Source organism: Pithys albifrons, chromosome 12 (assembly GCF_047495875.1).
Source record: "Pithys albifrons albifrons isolate INPA30051 chromosome 12, PitAlb_v1, whole genome shotgun sequence".
NCBI lineage: Eukaryota > Metazoa > Chordata > Aves > Passeriformes > Thamnophilidae > Pithys > Pithys albifrons.
Window position 1 is genome coordinate 9,701,173 of NC_092469.1, and position 15,884 is coordinate 9,717,056.

The window sequence follows — 15,884 nt, forward strand, 5'->3', positions numbered from 1 at the left end:
AGCCTGTGATTCCAAAAGATTAGAGATCAGAATGTCAAGGGACCTTGAAAATTAGAGGGAGGTGAAGGAGGAGAGTATCCACAACCAGAAAAGCTCCCAACAATAAACAAACAATAAAACCACCTCAGGTTTGGGTGAGTGTATGGATCTGACCATGGAAAGGTTTTAAATTCCCTTGGTACCACTGCAGGCTGAGGGATGCTGGTGTTTGCAATGGCAGGTAATGTTTCTAGACTTGTCCAGGTGCCTCCCTGAGTCTGCAGAGGTTTATATGAAGTCACTGGGCCTTCACAAAGGCTGTTCCTTCCCTCTGGTAAGGTCATGGCACAACTACCCTAAGGAAAATGCTACTGAGGCACTTGGAAACCTGTCCTGGAGGAGCCTGAACAAGTCTTTTCTTTCAGATCCCTTCTCAACACTTTGTGAGTACAGATGCAGTCTTAAACTTGCTGCCTTTATCAAACATTTAGATCACCTGCACAACATAGGTCAGATGTTGTATGAGAATGGCCTTTGCTTGGGTTCAATCAGGACATTTTAAAATATTCACACTCTGTTTTCTATGTTTTCAGTGTTAAACAGTCCCTGTTATCAGTGTTCAATGTCTCCCTTTTGGAAACCTGTATTTTGTGTCACCTGAGCTTGTCTAATTTCAGCAGTTGCTAAATTTGATTTTTATTTATTTTTAGGTTGAAGATTCCCTTATTAATGCACACACACAAAAGAATCCTCTAGATTTCTCTTATGTAAATTATAGTAACAGTAATGTATCACAAGTATTGTATGATACAAAAACATGAAGCAGCTTTTCTCAAAGAATATTATGGAACATTTGTACCATTATTTATAATTACACCTGTTTTTATTACATACAGATAGCACAGTAAAACCACACACTGAGGATCTTTTGTTCTTGGTATTTTAACAATAAAACATTGAAATTGTTCTCACAGTTCATAATTCATAGTCATCAACAGAAATGTATCCTTTCATCAGCTTTATTTCTGTACACAGTGCCTTTTTTATCTGCTATTTTAATTTCCCAGTCATGCAAGTCTTCCCACCAGGCTCTGGTAGCAACTTTGGTCAAATTTATTATTAGCAAGCAATTACAATCCTTAATTGTTTATTAGAAATTCAGAATTGTTTCTTATCTGTGTATTCAATATTGCATAATAATGTATATATGATACTTAATTGGTTTCCCTGCTGACAATTATATTAATTTGAATGTAAATTAAGAATGATCACAGAACACGATATTGCTTATTTCAAGTGTATTTCTACCTAAGTGAATTCCCCTGTGTCAAGGATATCCCTCTGTACTTTTCAAATCAATATAGTCCTGATCCTTTCTTGATAGGAGTTCCCAAACCAAGCAAACAAACAAGTACAACCAGGAAAGACCAGCACTGAAATGGAAAGCCTACAAAGGTTAAGTAATTAGTGCAGATTTTCCAAAGTTCATAAATTCAGAAAATTTCAGTTTGACATTTCATGGCCAAAATTCAGATCTATCTTGGTATTCTGGTTCTCACAATTGTACAGATTTGAAGATTTTAGTCAATTTACAGGAATTATACCCCATACAAAGAAATCAACATTATTTGCCAGACAATCATGAAGCCATAGCAGTGTCAGTTGGAAGGAAACACTGGAGGTCGGTTAGTCCAACCTCCCACTCAGGCAAGGACTGCTGTTAGCACTGAATAACCACGTCTTTCTGCAGCTGACTTTTGAAAATCTGCACAGACCATCACATGGGCAGCCTGTTCCACTTGTGTAGCCGTATCTGCAATACTGTGGTTCATGAGAAAATAAGGAAGGATTCAGAACAGCATATTTCAAAGATCCTTAAGCACCAGAGACATACAGGTGGTCTTCAAAGCTAAATGTCCACCTTATTTGGAGATGGATATGTATAACTGATGGGTACAGATATCACAAGAATTTGGTCCATGTCAGCCTACAATATTAATTTCTGTGACAGTCAATATAATCTTTTCAGGTAACTTCAGATGCCCATAACCTCTGATTCATCACCTGAGACAAAGAAAAGAAGATATCACTTGTGCCACAAGACCAATCATACTAATGCACAGCATTGCACTGCAGAGTAATAATAAGCTGAAGTTTCAAGATATTCAAATTCTGTTGATTACTTATACAAAACTCCTAAAGCAGATTTAGTTTTGAATGCCTCCTAATATATTTTGCCTGTCAATACCCATCACTCACCTTTTTCTGGATGAATATGAATCAATCAGTGCAACGGAGACAAATGAAATGCCTGTGGACATACACATGCATTAAATAGCTGTGCATGCTCCGAATCACTAAGGGGTGAGAGAATTGGCCAACCAGAATACATCACAGACATGGAAATCTTATATGAAGGGTTGATGTCACTGTTTCAGTGCTATTCCAGGGGAAAAGGTTCTAAAATTCTAGCTGAAAAATTTAATGACAGTCTCTGAGAACATATATATATATTTGTATACATGTACATGTGCTCATATAGCCCTTCATTTTCATTGTAGCTATAGAAATCAAGTCATTTTCTTTTAGATCAGCCATACCAACCTAGTTATCACTGCAGTAGGATTCCTATCACAAAGCAAACAATATAGTTTTAAGTCAGATCTGGTTTGATTACTGTAGATGAGAGAAACAGTGAAAAGACAGACCAAAATATTTTCCCAGGAGGTGTGTACTCAATGTTGTCCACAGACTGACCAACTGCAACCTTTTTGGCACCTCTCTTTGAAGGGGTAAGGAAGGATAGGTTATTACCCTCAGAAAAGGGTTATATGGACATCACAGCCTAGAATCATTGGTTACAAGCTAGAATTAAACTAGGAGCACTCAACTGTTATGACACAGAGGTCAGCACTGTGTTGGGCAACTAGGGAAACCATAAGTCTAAACAGTCTTGAGGTGGAAAATCGCACTTTCCTCTACTGAGCAGAAACTACTTAAAGATGATACTCAAGGTGCACAACCAAGTGCAGCAATCAAAGATGGTCAGGTAAAATTCTGGCACTTCCAAAATGTCACCACAGCACCTGCAGAGTCTGGAGGTTGCTAAATTCAGGCAGTCACCAGTGAGGTTTTCAAGTTCAAAACCTCAAACTTAGTTATTCAAAGTGGGTGGAAATCCATGGTAGAAAGGTAGGCAGAGCTGAAAGGAGCATAGAGCTTTGTGGAAAGAGGAAGAAAAGGCTTTGTAATTGGATGTGGCTCTGTGAAATCAGCTTAGTGATTGGGAAGTAGCAGTCTGCTTTGGAGTGGGGATTGAGGAACTCCAGGAATGGCTGAGGTTGCTGTGGGCCAGCCTTCTGCCCCACAGCAAATCTCAATAGATTTCAGACTGGAAACATCCTCAGGACTGGTATGAATACACCTACTCCCTTTCCCAAACCACTTGATGTCCTCAGTTAACATGAATCCTACCAAGGAGTAGAGTCTGCAGTTTTCAAATAGGCAAGCACAGGTCTTACTGCATTGATAACTTTTTCCAGTTACATTTACACCATCTGGCAAAAAGCTGCCACTGAGCTTGTTACAGGAATTCAAATTCACTTACAGCCTTCTTTAAAGAACCTGCTCCTTTTTTGAAGACACCTGGTGGAAAAAAAAAAGTTGTAGATTATCCTGATCTGAGAAATACTAACCTGTTGCATGTTCAGAACTGAATCTGTTTTTTATTATTCCTTGACCACTTCCCTTACATTTTTGCCTTTCTAGCTGCATTCAAGGTTTAAAAAAAATTACTGCAATTATTTAATGAGACTTTTTATAGAGTAAAATGTTCAATGGTCATAGGTTAAATAAGGACAATGCCAGCTACTGCTATGCAAAAAGATTATATGTATGTGCAGATGGATTCAGGTACCAGGGGAAAAAGGTTGAGAAATTATCAGCTAATTCTTGGTTCTATCCTTTGAAAGAAAACAGGCTTAGTAAATGAGTCATCATGTAGTTTCAAAGATTGCTTCACTTCCATATTTCCTTCATCTTGTAAGTTTGTTTTCACCTTTCCTTGCTCAACAGATTGCAGACTTCCTTAATTTCACACAGGGAATCTTAAGTTTCACTTAAGATCAGACTCAAATTTGCAAAACTCGGGAAATGGTTAAGTTCAAGGTTATATCCCACTGTCAAGTTACCGAATTATTATATTCATTAATACATCTATGGCCGCATAACCCCAATATATGTACCACTGAACTAGCTCTGGAAAAAAGCATTTTGCCTTCTTTGAGAATTCAAGCAAAATCTCTGAAGTTCTACTCCAAAAATTCTGTTTGCTTTTACAAAACAGTCACTGTTTTGTAAATTTTGTCTATCAGACCATAGAGATAACACTTTTTCAGGCTGAATGAATTAGTCTTTGCTGGACAGATTTCATCACTATACAGTGGATATAGATTATGTGTGAAAGGGGGTGAACTGAAATCTAATTAGATTTCATTTTAAGTCTAGCTGCTGCAATTATGACTTCTGAATAAAAGTGGCTGTTATTTAGCAGGGTAGCCTAAGCAATGCACATAATTATTATAATTATTATGTACCTAATGATATCTAATAGGAGTCAGCATTGTAAATAAATGCTGTAGACTGTTCAGCAGGGTGGCCTGCACTTTGCAGAAAACTAAATAACAAAGGTTAATAAATATGTTTGCAGATGATTGTTTTACAGGAACCCTGGGCAGCACTATCTGTTGGAGATTAGCTACATTAGGACTCAACAGACCAGAAAACATCCAGAATAATAGTCCTGGTACTAGCTTATAGACGCAGTGTATTAAAATAGCTAAACCAAATTCCTTCTTCTGTTCCCAATTCCTGATTCTCCTCAAGTATAGTATATAATGTTTTGTTTTTGTTTATTTCTTTCTTTGTTTTTAATAAGATCATTTAGTGGACAAAACTTCTTTAATGCTATATATCAGTGAATGTGAAGTCAACCAGCCAATCAGTTCTTCTGTTCCAAGCTTTCTTTTTAATTCTCAGAATTTAAGAATATAAAACGGATGCTGCTGTTTGAAGTGTGAATTACAATAGCTGCAGATGCTGCCTAACCCCTATTTGCACTGTATTAGCAGAAGAATTGTATTTATGTAATGAAGACAATGTCCACTGCTGATATAGATGACACATTAAAGATTTAAAATTGCATGTGTTTGCAAAGTGCATTTCAGAACCTTCAATTTCCAAAGTCCATTGTGTTTTCAATTATCTTCCCACCCAGGCAAACTAGGGAGAGACTAATCAAGCATAATGTCCTCACATACTTCCCACTATGCCTTCCTTGGAGAGGTCAAAGGGTACTGTCAGATCACGATTGCAGCTTGCTCTGCCATGGGAAACACTGGTATGATTTACAGTTTATAGTCTCCATCACTAAATGTAGCCATTAGTAACAGTATGCTTAGCTACAAAATAAGCATTTGTTATTTAAAGTTTTCCCACATGATTTTTGAGATAATTTTAGCCTTTTTAAATTGTATCTGTAGTGGTCAGTTAGCTTTCAGGAAAAAAAAACCAATAGGCTGGGGTAAATGTTCCAGTAATGTATTTAAGGCTCGTGCATTGATCTGACTGTAAATATTTGGTTTTTGAATAACGTGAAATACAGGCTGCAAATGAGGGGAAAGGGTATGCATCTCTCACATGTTAGTAGATGGGTTATTAACTGTTTGCTGCCCTAGAATAAAAAGGCATAATCCAGTCACCTAATTGCCTCCTGAATTGGAGGTTTGTAGGTCGTCACATAAAACTTGGCCCCAAGAGAACCTTCCATCGGAGATAAGAACTGGCCACTCACTCACATCTCTGTGCTAAGGCTGCTCATGCTAAGCTATCACTGCTGTAAGAATGGGCACATTGTTACACTTTATCACATACAACAGGCATTTCAGAATCATAGGGTGGTTTGGGTTGGAAAGGACCAAGGAAAGGACCAAGGTTGGAAAGGATCATCTAGACCCAAACCTTTACCAGACCAGGTCGCTCTGGACCCCATCCAACCTGTCCTTGAACAAGTCCAGGGATGAGACGTCCACAAATTCTCTGGACAATCTGTTCCAACACCTCACCCCTCTTGTAATGAAGAATTTCTTCTTATCTAAGCTAAATTTACCTGCCTTCAGTACACTGACTTCTTCCCAAGGCCTTTGGTAACATGCTACTAAAACAACTTCTTTTTCCAATGAAAATTAACTCAGTTTGTCCAACTACCAACTGCTACAACTCTGCCCCTAGTTTCAGACATTCCTAAGTTCCTCTCTGACTTCTGTGTACAGGACTCCTGCAATGCCATCCCCCAAAGGGGTTTCTTCAATAGCTCAAAGAGTAACTTCTTGGCACTCATTACTAGGGCATCTGAGGATAGAAAATTCATCTAATGTTCTGTAGATGACTTAATTTTGTACACCTAAGAGAATGAGACCTCTAGGACAGTTCAACAGAAGGGTAAGGGTAAAAATAATCCTATTCATGTATGTGCTTTTTCTTCTGTTCACTTAGTGGAAGGCAGAGCAGCTCAGGAATTTTGTCCCACTGTGTAACTACCCATACATAACCCATAAATACATAAGTAGAAACAGTACATGTGCCTCTGACTATAGTTCTTTAAATATGTGAAGCATATATCAATAACAATAATGAAATATTGCCTTTAACCCAAGTTGGGTTCATTAGAATCTACCAAAGGTGCAGCTGTCACAGTGAAAGTAATCGGTCAACTGAACATTGCTACACAATATTAAAAAATGTAGCAATGCTTTTAGAACAAGCGAGAGGTTCAGCTTTCAATACAGGAATAGTGTGAAATTATGAAGTTTGTTCAGCTCAGAAAAAGAATAATTTTTAATCACAATATTTTTTTAAGCCACAAATGGAATTAATTTTAACAATTCATGAATTAAAGATATGCTTTGAAATTGAATTCAGCATCCTAAAAGCATATATAATATACCTATACAGCAAACTTAGGCACTAATGTAAACCAAGTTCTATTTACATTTTGATTGCTACCTCATATCTATCAATTAATGTGCTGTATTCATAAAACACACCTTCAACACCCAGAACATCCACATGCATTTCAGGCTCAGTCTCTACTGACTGCTTTGTTGGCAATGCTATATGTGAAGTTGAGTGTAGCACTTCTGTTTTTATCTATCTGAAATTTATTTATCTAGAGCTACCTCTACTGATTTTCCTAAGACAACTTTCATGCCTTAAAAATACAGCCCAACAGAGCATTAAAGCAACAGACAGCAGCCTGTTGTGTACATGCTAAGAGACTTTAATGAATCACATTTGAAGTCACAAAACTAATTTTGTCACTGATCTCAGTAATAATTTTTAATCAGAGAACAACATTTTTCTCATTAAAACAACCCCCTGAAACCTCCAAACTTTACTTTCCATTGGCTTTAATAGGAGTTTTTGGAATGAGTAGCCAACAAATTTCGTCTACCTGTGAGACTCTTGCAATAAGAATACAGGGGATGTCAAAGGGCTGAAAGAATGATCCTTTACTTAGTGAATAAAACTGCCTACAAAAGAGGTCAAACCCCACCTCTTTTTACATTTGTATGATTTCAATAGTATTATGATAGTGAAGAAGGGAAACTGAACTGGTGTTAATATCCTTGATTATATAAGACTGATCTGGAGAACACTCCAGAATATTCCACAAACGACAAATTTTGCAGATGATTAGACAGATAGCAAGTTGAATATTAGGATGGAAAAAAAAAGTATCACTAAGAATTGCAGAGGTCATCCCTGTTTATAAATACAAAACACACACACAAACCCTGAATGCTAGGGAACTGAACCCACTCCTTTCTCTCTCACCCACTTAAATCAGCACTCTCAGTAATCTGAATCCAGTTTATTGATTACTCTAGCTGCTAGAAAGGAGGTGGCTGCTTACACTGAAAGAAACAACTCAGCATGTCAGAGAAGGGCCTTTCAGAAAAGACCACAGCTCGGTGCTTCAAACTTCTTTAAAGCAAGGAAGATTATTTATTTAAAACAGGTTGAGTGTTTGTGTTTTGTTCTGTGTTCAAATCCCTTGATAACCACCATGTGCCTTTCCCCTGAAGTTGGTGCTCTGAATGCAAATGGTTTGTTAGTCATGGCTACACTGGGCTATTTAAGCAGATCAGAGGCTACGCAGAACACCAGCGTGAAGTGAGCAATAGAAACTGTATTGCTTTGAGAAAGAATGAAGCCATAAGGAACTTAGCATGCTAACCCAGGGTTGGGGCATGCACGTGGGCAGTACAGCTGGCCGAGTCAGCCATCACTTGTATGCAAATGGGTGGATGAAAAGCTTTGTGCCATGGCAGTGGGTCAATGCTCACCAGGGTGGATTTCATGGCGTAGCCACTGAGCTCCTGAAAGGTCGGGTTGCAGCATCTCAGCTGAAACGATCTCTTGCAGTCATCATTTCAAAATCTGGCTCCAGTGGTATCAGTTATGCTGGATGAGACTGTGAATTTGTTCCAGTAACTAGAGCTTGTTCCTATTTGTTGCACATCTCCCAGGGGCCTCCTCCTCAAGGAAGTTTGGTTCACACTATTGGGGAGCTACATTTGGGAGCTTTTGTCTCAAGGTATTCTATACATTTGACAGTTTTCTGTGTAACTGGCACAGCCATGTAGGTGCTCCCTCTGCAAATGAGCCTCCTCACTCAGGTGCCTCAGTTCTGCACTGTGCTGCTGGGGTAAAGATCACCACTTCATTACAACATGCTACAATTGAGATATTGTCATTATGCCCAGAAAGAGATGCTTCCAGGAGAAGGAAGGTTTGTCATTACATGAAGCATTGAAATGTACATGTTTATCTGCCAGAAAACTTTTCCACGAATAGATTTCCAAAGTTGACTATAATGTTTCTTTTTTCATCCGTTTTCTTTATTTTCCTGATCTGAAAGACCTACCACAGAAAAAAACCCCAAAAGCTATTGCAATGAGAACAAATCTGATACCAGGAAATGATTTTTGTCAGTAGCTCAGCAGAGGGATGAATGGCTACTTAGGCTATTCTAATTTTTTGTAAATATCATCTACAGATGATATTGTCATAAATATTTTGATGAACTTTCTCCTTAAAAGAGGCCTAACAACTTCTTCTGTTTAAAGGCTAATCTTGGCAGCAGATTGAAGAGATGTGATTGTTCTTTAAACATTGTTCAGCTCACAACAGTGTTTATTTCCATCTTATCAATGCCCAAACCTTCAAAGAACTTGCTGAGAACATCTCAAATATATTCAGCTTTTACATGCAAGTAGGTAATAAAGTCACAGAAGTTCTTACTACTACAGAAGGTGAGAAACTTCACATAGTGATGTCTTGAGCACCTCTGTATTCATACTTTACAGAGACCCTTGCCATCTCATAATGTTGTGACATTTAGAAGTTTACTTTGTTGTCTTCAAATCGAGCAAAGCTGCTAGAGGGTGTAAGGAAATTTCTTTGTGTATATTTCTAGTGAATAACAATAACAAAACAAATAATTTTTTAAAAATAATTAAAAACTGAATAAAAATGTAGGGATCATTATGAAGCAGTTATCAGTACTAGGCCCTCAGGAGTGTTGTGAACTAATGTATGCCCAGTAGGTCTCTTCAGGATTTTCTCTGGTCATGAAACCATCAGACATCACATTGGAATAAGCCTTTCAATGACCTTCTCTTGACTCTGCATAGCTTGAAAAATATAATTGTTTCTTAAACCTCCTTCAGAAGAAATTATTAAAACTATTTGGATTTATGTAGATTTATGTATTCAGATAGAATCAAGGAATAAATGGATTTTTATGATAAGTCTATGTTTGGGAGGATTATTTAAATTTCCTCCACAGATATGACCTACATTTTCAAAAACAGTAGTAATTTCCCAAGAAGACTTTGATACCATCTATGCTTGTCAATTTGTTGTGATTGAGGACAAGCAGCCTCTGAAATTTGACCCTAAAATATCAAGTGTTGCAGTTAATATTAATTTTAAAAAATGCCAACCTTTTTATTTCTGGTATTTATGATTTAAGATTACAGAATACTCAGATGTTGCTGCTCCATCAATACGAAGGCCTATTGAAGGAGAAAGAAAATGAAGATATTACTTGCACATAGAACATAGATTTTAATCTAGCAAGAACATAAATTTTAACCCAACAGAGGTCTACTGAGTTCGCTAAACAAATGTTTGTCATATGAGAGCATTTACAGCATGTATGAGAGGAATAATGTTGCATATTATAATCAGCTATCAAAGAACACATTATTTTCTATTATTTACTACAGTACCATAAGTAGTGACTTAGGTTGTCCTCATCCTTGGGCCTCTCCGGTGGTGCATCAGATCAGATATTTAGACACAAGAACTATCTGTGCATCACATACATTATCATCATAATAGTCACTGAAACTGAGTTCTCTTTGTTCAGTTTAGCATAATAATAGCAACCTTGGAATCAATCCAGATTTGGTACAGTCAGTTTATAAACAGCATCCAGTTAAGCTCCTTGGAATATGCTACCTATCAGTTTCTGAGAAACAGGTTAACACAGACATACAAGACATCTATTCTTTCATGAATGGAAATGGTACAGTTTATCTACAATGCTTTAATGATGTCTCTTGTAATGTGACATTACAGTGAGCCCTAGGCCTAAAGTCTTGCAAGAAATTAACTGTTCTATTGGAATTAGCATTTTGGTTTGGATGTGTACCAAGGTGTATCAGATCCCATAGGTACAGATAAGAAAAAGCAGTCCTCAGAAAAGAAGAGTTTTTCAGAAAGTGGCAAAGAGGATGTGGCACATTGAGATTCTTTCTCAGGTTTTGAACTGAAACACTTTCCCTTTGTTGTATGAGAATATTTGTAATATGAATGAGTGTAATTATTTGTAATATAAGGGAAACATTCAGATAAGATATAAGATCTGGATATAAGGTCTGGACCTCTGTAGCCTCTGATGCAGTGAGTGCCCCCAAAAACAGGATTCTGAGCCAAGTTTATGTGGGATGAGATAAAAAGGTACATTCGTTAATGTCCAGGCTTAGGGCTTTTAGGAATACATGATGACATCTCCGTGCACCCTCCCTCAGAGCACTGATTTCCATGGTTTTTATAATATTGCCTACTCAATCCCCAGTTTACACATCTCTCAGTCCAGCCCCAGTCCCACTCCTGTGCCATCCCCCAGGATTTTGGGGCTGGGGTCACTGGGACCCTCTGTTCTTCATTCTCTTCTTCCTCGGGCTTTGGAGTTTTTTCAGTGTTCTTAGACTCAAGGTTGTTGGTTTATGTTTGGTCTTGTTTTGCAGGCTTTTCTGATAGTCATCAGCTCTTGTACCTTGAAAAGAGTCTAAATGCTAAAAGAATTTGAGCTACTAATCTGTGGTAGGGGTGAGGATGTATAAACAATGAACTTAAGCTGTTACAAATATGAACACTACATTTGCTACAGTTACAAATACTTCTAAAATCTATAAAAATGGAAAAGCAGAAAACCCCTTTGGCATCACCTCTACCAGCCCAGTTGACCACAGTTCAACCTGTTAACCCTCATGTCCTAAACAAACAGAAGACACAGATAATTGTGTTCTGTTTGGCTAAATTATTTCCATTGTGTTTTAAAGTGCAGTATCAAGTACCTGTGTGATGTTCAGATTTTGGGAGGATATAGAAAAAAATCACTGATCCTGGAAGAAGAGACCCTAAACCTTTCTACTGGATTTGTTCTGCCACTACATGCTCCTGTAAAAGATACCTCTGTTTTTCTTGTCCACTCCCTTTGGTACTGGAAGACCACAATTAGGTTACCCCAAAGTTTTCTCATCTTGAAGCTGAACAATCCCAATTCTCCGATCCTTTCCTCATAGCAAAGGTGCTCCATCCCTCTGATCATCTTCATGGCCTCTTCTGGACTCACTCCAACAGCTCCTTGTCTCTGCTCTGCTTGGGACCCCAGAGATGGATGTAGCACTTCAGGTGGGGTCTCACAAGGGCAGAGTAGAGGGGCAGAAGCCCCTTTCTCACCCTGCTGCCCACACTGCCTTGGATGCAGCCACAGGACACAGCTGGTTTCTGAACTTCAGTGCACAAGGCCAGGGCATGTCCAGCCTCTCAGCCCCCAGCACCCTCAAATCCTTCCTGTCAGGGCTGCTCTCCCTCTGTTCATCCTCCAGCCTGGATTGATACCCAGGGTTGCCCCGACTCCCGCCCAGATGCAGGATCTTGTACTTGGTCTTATTAAACCTCATGACATTCCCATGGGCCCACTTCTCAAGCATGTCCAGGTTTCTCTGGATGACATCCCATCATTCAGATGTGAATATTTTACAGTAAAAAAAGGATTTTGGGCAAAAGCTACAGGAAAAGTCACAGCTAAATAATTTGCATAGAAGCTTATAAAATTGCATACCGGTGTCTATTTGGAAAGTTAAAAGTTTATTTGGTCAAATGCTTGCTGTGGTTTCACAGGTTAGTGAAGTGAACATGAAGTATTTGACATAACCTGGGAGTTTCAGAGTAGATCAAAGTGGTACAGTGAATTGTATGGAGGGAATGTGTGTGGGGAAAAAAAAAGAAAAAGTGTGATTTTAGAAAAGAATTTTGTTCTGAGTATACAGCAAATTAACTATTAATGATGAAGAATCAAACCCACCCGCCTCCAGTGGTGAATCTCAATATACTATTAGATAGCTTGCAGGATGTCTAAGACATGACTGAGGAAGTTTCCCTAGTTACCAGGTCAGGAGATCACTCATTGACTCTTCTAAGCAACACCTCCAGAAAGCACTTTCTTAAACAGAATTCCAAGAGCACTACTGAGCCAGTCCTTTCCATATAAGTTCCAGTTTTCCTGCTATTTCAGTCTCCACATTAGAACTTTGGAATTATCCCGTGGCTGCTTCACAGACATCACAACTTCTGACATACCAGAGACACAAAGTACTCACCAAAGCTGCCTTTCTTAAAATGAAAGAGTCAGGATTTGGAAAGAAGAAATGGATGTGGTAAGTATAGGCAGAAATAAGGAACAGGCACAGAACAACTACAGCATCTTGAATGTTACTGCCAAGCTCCACAAATAACAGTCTATTCTTATTTCCAGACTAGTTACTGTGAGGTTCTGTTCTGTGTTACCAGTCCTGGCACAACTGCTATAAGGTTATTAGGTAGACATAAGCATACTCAGTCATGGTATTACTGATGACAGTATGAAAAAAAGGGAGCACAAGCCACCAGCAGTGGCAGTCTGGGTAACATGCTATGTTACATTTGTTTCTTGCAACAATTTGTCGAACTCAAAGTCTCACATTGTTTTATTTCTCCCCACAAGAAATTCTTAAGGAATAACAACAACAACAGCAAAACCCATACCATATCCAAGTGAATACTTTTGTTCTCTTGGAACCCTCTTGCCAGTATCTCCCAAAGATTACCACAAAAACTGTCTGGATCTGATGTTTGATTACAGTTGCAGTGGATGAGAGAGGTGAGGAGAGGCTTATGGCTCTGGTGAGATTTCCTGCTTTATGCTTGATGTCCTGAAGATGCTGATGTAAGACCAACTGGAACCACTTCTCAAGAAGCTGAGTGCAAGATTATTTCACCTTTATTTCTAGAGAAGGAGGTATCATTCAGCATGTCACCTCACTCAGCAAAATGCAGTTTGTGTCATGGTGACTTTCTGTTTACAACCTCAGTTTGTCTAATTACATGTAGTTCTTTGCCTGCAAAAGGCAAGAGCTTATAAAGTTCTCCTTCAAAGGCAGACTGAAGTTTTAGTTAAGTCAACTAGATGGAAAGAAGCACCATTCCATGAGGGATTAAACTGCTCTCCATCCAAATTTTAGCACACAGATGGCCAGAACTATGTGCATGAAACACTTTTCGAACCAGCAGCCACTGTCAGTCTCAACTTGTGATGTTCCTCATTTCACTTGCAGGAAGAGAAGAAGCTCCACTGCCTGTAGAGGTGCTGGAATTAATAAATACCAAATAATAATCAACATGCAGAAAGTGATAATATGGGCACATACCCATGCAGATGTAAATTCTTGAATCTGCTAATACGCTCCTCTCCCTCTACACTGCCAAGGCAGCTGCACTGCCCACCTGCAGACCATGTGGCTCTGGCTCCTTGGGGAACAGTGGGCCAGGCTTTTCTCCACCGACTTCATTTCACCCTCGCACATTTACATAGCAACAGCATGTGATGGATGATCGACTGAGATCAAGACAGAAGAGGAAGATAACATCAGTTTGCCTGTTCATACAGCTGTTCACCACCTTTCATTCTTCCCAGAACTTTGGCCCTACAGCACTAAAGCAATACAGGACTGCCACAGTCTTCAGCTCCCACTGCCTGCTACAACCCGGTAATTTTGAACCAAAACCTGTGCTTAACAACACTAACGATCATAGCAAATCCCAGCAACCCTTTAAGTATGCCTTTAGTTTTCATTTTCTACTGTTCTGTTGTGGTTTTATTTTTGAGGTTGCACAAACTTCTGTCCTTTTCTCTATGCATGTTTCCCCTCACTCAACTGAGAAAAATCATAAGATTGAATTTAATCCCACAAATAACTACAGCTTTTTTTTTTTTTTCATGACCAGGCAACATTTTCAGGGGCAAAAGCCATTTGATCTTTTAAATTTTAAATAATGTTTTGTTTAAAACCTTAGTCATGTTCAATTATAATTAAAAAGCCTGATTATTAAAAAATTCAACTGAGTGAGACCAATGATTCACAGGCATGTTAAACCACAGATCTGATAAGGTTGATTACTCTGATGTATTGCCTTGTACATGAATACTTGTGGCCATTCTAAATGGGCTGCCGCTGCTATGCTGCAGGTGTGCACTCAGAAACGCTGGCTCAGGCACTAGAAAGCTCCTTAAAGCGAATGCAATAAAAATGCAGTATCACCTTGCTGCCCTGCTTCTGACTGCAGAGGTGGCTTATCCCAGGTTAGCTCAGAGATCCTTGGCAGTGCAGCACACTCTTATATGCTTTGCTGAAGATTCAGGGTTCTGAGGCCTCAAAACCCAAGTCATGCAAAGGAGATTGCAAGCTTTTCAATTCAGCTTTCTCTTAGTCTGCAACCCACTATTTTAGACCTCAGTCTATACCTTCTATTTCAGTATTCTTCTGTTGACACAGTATTTTACATCTTGAGCCCTTTTATCAGGAAACAGTATCTGCAGAAAAAGACCCTGCAACCACCTTTTGTTTTGCTAAACATCAACCCTGACACTGTTACCTTTTCTAGTCTTGTATTCAAAGAGAAAAATAAAATCAATGAGGATGCTTAAAAAGAGTCAGAAAGGAGTACTAGGCAGTAAGCTTGATTTGTTCTCTCTGCACTTTAAACTCCTGTAACAACACTATCTTAGAAATTGTGTTACTTTCGATTTCTCCTAGGATAAGAGAGGTGATGAGAAGGAATTACCTGTGCATTTTTTGCACTTTACTCTTCCTACCCTTCCTTTTCTCTCAATCCTTCCTTCTCACCAGATTCCCACATACATGAATAACAGGAAAACAAAGCAAATAATAAAACCACCCATTGAGACTGTAAACACAGAATTCATATCAGAAAGATCAGAGCTTATACCAACAATGACTATATTACCACAGTCAGATCTTGCAGATATTAAGTGCCTATGAAAAGAGATTATGAATCAGAGCTATTTTATGCCCCCCTTTTTAATAATGTGTCAGTAATTTTTCAGACAGGTATTGATATCAGTCTTATTAATACAATATACAGGGAACCATATTCAGAAATGAAATGCAAAATAGATTTTTAAGAAAAGCTTTGTTAAATGTAGAATATTT

At 38.5% G+C, this 15,884-nt stretch overlaps 1 long non-coding RNA gene across 2 annotated transcripts in view; it reads right to left on the reverse strand.

The window, feature by feature from the left end:
• Nucleotides 1-875: 875 nt before the first annotated feature.
• Nucleotides 876-15,884, reverse strand: part of LOC139677462 (uncharacterized) — a 33,201-nt gene continuing 18,192 nt past the window's right edge. Inside the window, exons 5-6 of one of the 2 annotated variants that reach the window (XR_011698874.1) lie at nucleotides 10,047-10,118; nucleotides 876-2,043 (exon numbers count right to left, since the gene is read on the reverse strand). This is a non-coding gene — a long non-coding RNA (uncharacterized lncRNA). Of the gene's footprint in view, nucleotides 2,044-3,320; nucleotides 3,625-10,046; nucleotides 10,119-15,884 lie in introns of those variants that run through there. The other variant, XR_011698873.1, reaches the window with a different exon arrangement.